The sequence below is a fragment of the Salvelinus alpinus genome, chromosome 29, assembly GCF_045679555.1.
Source record: "Salvelinus alpinus chromosome 29, SLU_Salpinus.1, whole genome shotgun sequence".
Taxonomy (NCBI): Eukaryota; Metazoa; Chordata; class Actinopteri; order Salmoniformes; family Salmonidae; genus Salvelinus; species Salvelinus alpinus.
In genome coordinates this window covers 13,236,370-13,244,262 of record NC_092114.1, presented here as the reverse complement: position 1 = coordinate 13,244,262, position 7,893 = coordinate 13,236,370, and positions in this window count along the sequence as shown.

Here is a 7,893-nt window from a genome sequence, read left to right as displayed (position 1 = left end):
ACATCAATATCATTACCTTCTCTCTCTAAGCCTGAACACGGTTGGTACAACAAGACAGGGGTTTCAAAAGGTTTTGTGCTTAAGGACCCCCGCTCAGGCAAACCGGCGACCCGGGGACACTCATATATTAGCAAAAGGAAAAACATCTTGTCTTATCATCAAGTGAACGATAGTGGAATGTAGAAGTAATCAACATTTTAAAATCATAAGATTTTAGAGAAAATGTTGCTGTTGTAAGGATAATTTTCTGCAAGCATCAGTAAAATAACAATAGCGAGGCTATATACAGGGGGTTCCGGTACAGAGTCAATGTGCGGGGGCACCGGCTAGTCAAAGGTAATTGAGGTAATATGTACATGTAGGTGGAGTTATTAAAGTGACTATGCATAGATAACAACAGAGAGTAGCAGCGGTGTAAAATAAGGGGGGGGGGGGGGGGGCAATGCAAGTAGTCTGGGTAGCCATTTGATTAGATGTTCAGGAGCCTTATGGCTTGGAGGTAGAAGCTGTTTAGAAGCCTCTTGAACTGAGACTTGGTGCGCCGGTACTTTTTATTTATTTATTTAACCTTTATTTAACCAGGAAGGGCTCATTGAGATTTAAAATCTCTTTTTCAAGAGCGTCCTGGCCAAGATAGGCAGCACCAAGTCATTACAAAAATACAGACAAACAACATGAAAAACTACAAGTAATCTAGTAGAAACCATTGAATTCACAAGAGTAAAACAAAAATCAAAAACAGCAAATTAAAAACATTGACAGGTCAGGGAATCAGTCTCAAGATCATTCATCAGTGATTTAAAAACACCAATCGGGACAAGTTCTTCCAGTTTAAAAGTATTTTGTAAGGCGTTCCAAGACGATGGCGCAGAGTACATAAAAGCCCTTTTACCAAATTCAGTTGGGACATTTGGAACAGTTAGCAGGATAAAGTCCAGCGAACGAAGAGAGTACCCACCACATTTCTGAACAATAAAAATGCCCAAATAAAAAGGTAGTAAACCCAAAATGGCTTTATAAATAAAAGTATACCAGTGACTGAGCCTACGAGTGACTAGAGAAGGCCAGCCAACCCTGGTATACAAAGTGCAGTGGTGCGTAAGGGTTTTGCAGTTTAAAATAAATCTCAAAGTGCCATGGTAAAGGGTGTCAATTGATCTTAAACACTGAGCGGAAGCATTCATATATAGAATATCCCTATAGTCTAGTAAAGGCATAAATGTAGCTGATACTAGCCTCCTTCTGGCTTTAAAAGAAAAACAGGCCTTATTCCTAAAATAAAATCCCAATTTCAGCTTCAATTGTTTTGTAAGTTGTTGAATATGCAATTTAAAAGAGAGGCCGTCATCAATTAAAATTCCAAGATATTTAGATGAGGTTAGAACCTCAATCTCAATGCCCTGACAGGTAGTAATAGGTGAAAGGTTCAGAAGTCTATTTCTTGCTTTAGAAAACACCATTAGTTTAGTTTTGTCAATTATTGAGGATAAGCTTCAATTGACACAAGGTATGTTGAACAGTATAAAAAGCAGTTTGCAAGTTCTGGAAAGCTTTTGTAAGAGACGAGGCACAACAGTAAATAACAGTATCATCAGCATAAAAATGAAGTTGCGCATTTGGACATTTTTGTCTAAATCATTTATATAAATAGTGAATAAGAGAGGACCAAGTACAGAGCCTTGGGGCACACCATTAAAGACAGACAATTTAACAGACATAAGCCCATCAAATTGAGTGAACTGAGTTCTATCAGACAGATAGTTAGCAAACCATGCAACTGCATGCTCTGAAAGACCTACACTCAACAATCTCTGCCTCAGTATAGCATGATCAACTGTATCAAAAGCCTTAGAGAGATCAATAAAAAGTGAGACACAGTGCTGTTTTTTGTCAAGGGCTTCAGTGGTATCATTTAAAACCTTCATGGCTGCTGTAATTGTGCTATGCTTCTTCCTGAAGCCCGATTGGTACATTGATAAAATAGAATTAGTAAATAAAAACTATTTTAGCTGTTCACTCACAAGGGTTTCAAGTATTTTCACCAGGGGTGACAGCTTTGAGATTGGCCTATAATTATTTAAAAGAGTTGGATCTTCCCCTTTAAAAAGTGGTAGGACAAATGCTGATTTCCAGATTTTCGGGAATTTCATTACATTCCAGGGTTAGATTGAACAGATATGTAAGTGGTTCAGCTATGAAATCAGCTGCCAGATTTAAAAAGCAGGGATCCAAAAGATCAGGACCTGCAGGTTTTCTCTGATGTAAGGATTTCAGGGCTTTATGTACCACCTGCACTGAGAATGGCAAAAAGCTAAAAGTTTGACCAGCTCTCACTGGTTCATCCACACAGGGTTGTACAGAGACAGAGGACACTGGTTCATCCACACAGGGTTGTACAGAGGACACTGGTTCATCTACACAGGGCTGTACAGAGACAGAGGACACTGGTTCATCAACACAGGGTTGTACAGAGACAGAGGACACTGGTTCATCCACACAGGGTTGGACAGAGACAGAGGACACTGGTTCATCCACACAGGGTTGTACAGAGACAGAGGACACTGGTTCATCCACACAGGGTTGTACAGAGACAGAGGACACTGAATCAAACAGCCTACCAGATGATACAAAGTGCTCATTGAAACAATTCAGCATTTCAGTTTTGTCATATACAGCAACAAAGTCCTTCAATACACATGACGGTAATTCATTAACATTACTGTTACCAGACATAGATTTAATAGCCTTCCTAAACTGTCTAGGGTCATTCAGGTTATCAGTGGTAACAGACATCAAATATTCAGACTTGGCCTTCCTGAGAAGAAAGAACACTTGTTTCGTAACTTTCTAAAAATAAGCCAATCAGCATCAGAACATGATGTCCCTGCTTTAGCCCAGGCTAGATTACGGTTGTGAATAATACAAGACAGCTCAGAAGAAAACCATGGATTATCCCTCCCGTTAACCCTGATCCTGTGGAATGGGGCGTGTGTGTTTACTATTTGGAAAAAAACATAATGAAAGAATATCCAGGCAGTTTCCACATCAGGGATAAGCGCAATCTTGCTCCAGTCAAAATAAAAGAAATCATGAAAGAAACTGCTTGCCATGCAGTAGCAGAGAGATGATTATGACTAGGCTGGCTGGAGTCTTTGACAATTTTTAGGGCCTTCCTCTGACACCGGCTGGTATAGATGTCCTGGATGGCAGGAAGCTTGGCCCCGGTGATGTACAGGCCGTAAGCACTACCCTCTGTAGTGCCTTGCGGTCGGAGTCCGAGCAGTTGCCGTACCAGGAAGTGATGCTCTCGATGGTGCAGCTGTAGAACCTTTTGAGGATCTGAGGACCCATGCCAGATCTTTTCAGTCTCCTGAGGGGGCATAGGTTTTGTCGTGCCCTCTTCACGACTGTCTTGGTGTGCTTGGACCATGTTAGTTTGTTGGTGATGTGGATGCCAAGGAAATTGAAGCTCTCAACCTGCTCCACTACAGCCCCGTCGATGAGAATGGGGGCGTGCTCGGTCCTCTTTTTCCTGTAGTCTACAATCATCTCCTTTGTCTTGATCACGTTGAGGGAGAGGTTGTTGTCCTTGCACCATACGGTCAGGTCTCTGACCTCCTCCTTATAGGCTGTCTCGTCGTTGTCGGTGATTAGGCCTACCACTGTTGTGTCATCGAAAAACCTAATGATGGTGTTGGAGTCGGGCCTGTCCGTGCAGTCATGAGTGAACAGGGAGTACAGGAGGGGACTGAGCACCACCCCTGAGTGGCCCCCGTTTTGAGGATCAGCGGGGCAGATGTGTTATTGCCTACCCTCACCACCTGGGGGCGGCCCATCAGGAAGTCTAGGATCCAGTTGCAGAGGGAGGTGTTTAGTCCCAGACTCCTTAGCTTAGTGATGAGCTTTGAGGGCACTATAGTGTTGAACGCTGAGCTGCAGTCAATGAATAACATTCTCACATAGGTGTTCCTTTTGTCCAGGTGAGAAAGGGCAGTGTAGAGTGCAATAGAGATTGCATCATCTGTGGATCTGTTGGTGCGGTATGCAAATTGGGTATGCAAATTGCATAGTTTAGCTCGTCTGGTAGGCTCGTGTAACTGGGCAGCTCTCGGCTGTGCTTCCCTTTTTTAGTCTGTAATAGTTTGCAAGCCCTGCCACACCCGACGAGCGTCGGAGCCGTTGAAGTACGATTCAATCTTAGTCCTGTATTGACACTTTGCCTGTTTGATGGTTCATGGGAGATATTGGAAATTTTCCAGTACACATATTGCCCATTATACATTTTGTAGTAGTCAGCAGAATAAGTGCACTCTATATGTGTGTCTAGGTCATTGGACACCATTAGACATGCACTTGTCTTGAGAGTGAACATGTCTGTTTATTTATTTAACCATTGCTATGGCTCTAATGTGAAACCAAACTAAAATGAGTGCAAGGCAAAAAGATAACAGTGGTTAAAGGCCAGAGGGGATGAATCATTAACATAAAGAGGTGTTACTATGTGTGTGACGTAAGGCTGAAACCTGTATAAAAAGCGTGTACCAAGGCTGGAAAGATAGTTTTCATGAACCAGCTCGGTTTATATTACTTTGTAATAAAGTCTAATTGAACTCACAGGCTCCGGTATTTGAGAAATATTATTGACTGAATATTTACAGGACAGACGGAGGGCATAGCGTGATTTTTTTTATAAGCTTCCCGGGTTAGAGTCCTTGAAAGCGGCAGCTCTACCCTTTAGCTCAGTGCAAATGTTGCCTGTAATCCATGGCTTCTGGTTGGGGTATGTGCGTACAGTCACTGTGGGGATGACGTCATCGATGCACTTATTGATGAAGCCAGTGACTGATGTGGTGTACTCCTCATTATCAACGGAAGAATCCCGGAACATATTCCAGTCTGTTTTAGCCAAACAGTCCTGTATTTTAGCATCTGCTTCATCTGACCGAGTCATTGGTGCTTCATGCTTTAATTCTTGCTTCTAAGCTAATATCAGCAGGATAGAATTATGGTCAGATTTGCTAAATGGAGGGGGAAGGAGAGCTTTTTACGAGTCTCTGAGTGTGGAGTAAAGGTGGTTTAGAGTTTTTTCCCTCTGGTTGCACATTTAAAATGCTGATAGAAATTCGGTAAAACTGATTTAAGTTTCCCTGCATTAAAATCCCCGGCCACTATGAGCGCCGCCTCTGGGTGAACGTTTTCCTGTTTGCTTATGGCGGTGTACAGCTCATTAAGTGCAGTCTTAATGCCAGCATCTTCTGTGGTGGTATGTAGACAGCTACGAAAAATACAGATGAAAACTCTGTAGGTAGATAGTGTGGTCTACAGCTTATCATGAGATACTCTACCTCAGGCGAGCAAAACCTCAAGACTTCCTTAGATATCGTGCACCAGCTGTTGTTTACAAATATGCATAGGCCCCCGCCCCGTGTCTTACCAGAGGCTGCTGTTCTGTCCTGCTGTTAGAGTGTATAACCCGCCAGCTGTATGTTATTACAGTTTTTCTCAGTCGCTTTGGTGCATTTCTTAGATCAACAGTGCAATTCTTGATACTACTTGTACAAATTCCAAATCATCTAGTCACTTGTGCACATCATTAAAGCAATTTCTTATTCCTTTGAACAAATTGCAATTGATAATATACAAGTGTCAGCTTTTTTCCACATTATCAATTGCTCATGTCATGTTGATCAAAATATAGTAGATGGTTCTCTGTTGAATAGTCTTACCCCTCAAAACATCTAGCCATTAGTTCCTTGCATAAGCCATTACATGCAATATTGTTGAACTATTTGTCATAAACTGTCAAGCATAGTTTTACACATTTCTATTAGACCTGTTGTACAAAAACGTGAATTGATGAATCGTGCAGGTGAAATTGACCCTCACTCATGAAGGAATGTAAAGTGTTAGTTCAACCAACAATCAACCAGTTGTCTAAATTGCTCAAAGGTGCATCTCATGAAGAATCAATTGGCAAGCATATATAGACAGACCACAACACAGAGTTGCAATTTTCCAATAATGGATGGACCAGGAAACGAACAGGATCAACAGCCAAGAGGAGGAAGAAGAGGAGCAAGGATGCGTGGTGGAAGGCAAAACAGAGGAAGAGGCAGAAGAGGACATAGGCGCATATCTGATGACATAAGGGCCACTATTGTAGACCATGTTGTCAATCATGGCCTTACAATGGCTGAGGCGGGTCGAAGGGTGCAGCCGAATATTGGGAGATCAACCGTGTCCTCAATAGTTCAAACGTTTCGAAGAGAGAACAGGTATGTCCACCAATGTACCACTGTTACTGTATATAAGCAGTATACTGTATACTTCCTACAATGCTTCATATTACAGTAGTCCAAATGTATTTCACAGCATACAGAAATATACTCCATACAGATACATACTGCACCTTACATAAACCCACCTGTATGTTTTACAGTAAAATGTGTGTTCGCATAGTTTTTGTCTATGTGAAAGTGTGCGATGCATCACTGCATTTTTCCCCACATAGGACTGCAATATTACCTCAAACCGGTGGCAGAGGACGCCTTTTCACACCTCAACAGGAGGAGGCTATTTGCACCATGGTCCGAGCAAACAATGCCATGAGACTCAGGGAAATACAAAGGACCATTATAGAAGACAACGATGTCTTTGAAAACATCCATACGGTTAGCATCTCAACCATCGACAGGGTGCTGCATAGAAACCAGATGAGTATGAAACAGCTGTACCGTGTACCATTCCAAAGGAATGAGGACAGAGTTAAGGAGCTACGGTACCAGTATGTACAGGTAAAACATGTACCTACTTTACAGCAACATTTTATAGTGATACATAGTACAGTAAGCATAAACTGCACACATTTCCATTGCTGTGGAAGGAACATGCAATATATGTACATTTTATGTCACTCTTCCTTACCAAAACAAATTCAACTGTGTGTTCTGGGATATAGCGTATAATGGAGTTGGAATCAAGTGAACCCTCTCCGAACTTTGTATACGTGGATGAGGCTGGCTTCAACCTGACCAAATGCAGAAGGCGGGGTCGGAATATCATCGGTCACAGAGCTACTGTGGATTTGCCAGGCCAACGGGGAGGAAATATCAGCATGTGTGCTGCTATTTCGGAGCATGGTGTCCTAACCCATATCCCCCTTATAGGGCCATACAACACCCAGCATCTACTCAACTTTTTAGAGACTCTCTACAGGGCTCTCATCCCTGATGATGAGAGGGGTCTGTTTAGAGAGGATTTGCCAAAGTATGTGGTCATTTGTGATAATGTGAGTTTCCATCGATCAAACATCATAAGGCAATGGTTTGTGACCCACCCGAGGATGCTCATAGAATTCCTCCCACCGCAATGGATGCAGCATGTGAGGACATCACAGTAGACGCCTGCAGAGGATGGATAAGGATAGAGATTCTTTCCACGTTGCATTGGAAGGGAAAATATCCGGTGTGATGATGAGATGAGAATATGTGGGCTGACAGACAGGAACGTCTGGATGTGTAACGTCTGGATGCGGGCAAAGTTGTGCCTTAGTGGGGGTTTCCTGTGTTTCTTTCTAATTTAGTGTTTTTTCCTTTGTGCCCCTTGGGTTGTCCAGTCTCTTTCAATCAATAACCCACATACAGTAATATGTAAATAGTACTGTTGAAATTGATATATGCCATAGAAGTGCAGCCTTGTGCATTTTCAATACAGTAACTGTCATCCAAACTGTAGCCTAAGTTTACATCAGGTAATACTGTCAAAGTACACAGTTACATTGACAACATGCCTAAACATTTTGACGACCTTGTTCGTGAACAATGACTCAATGACTTATCATTCTGATGACACTGACATGATCATTGGCATGAATATTTACTTTTGAGAGATGTA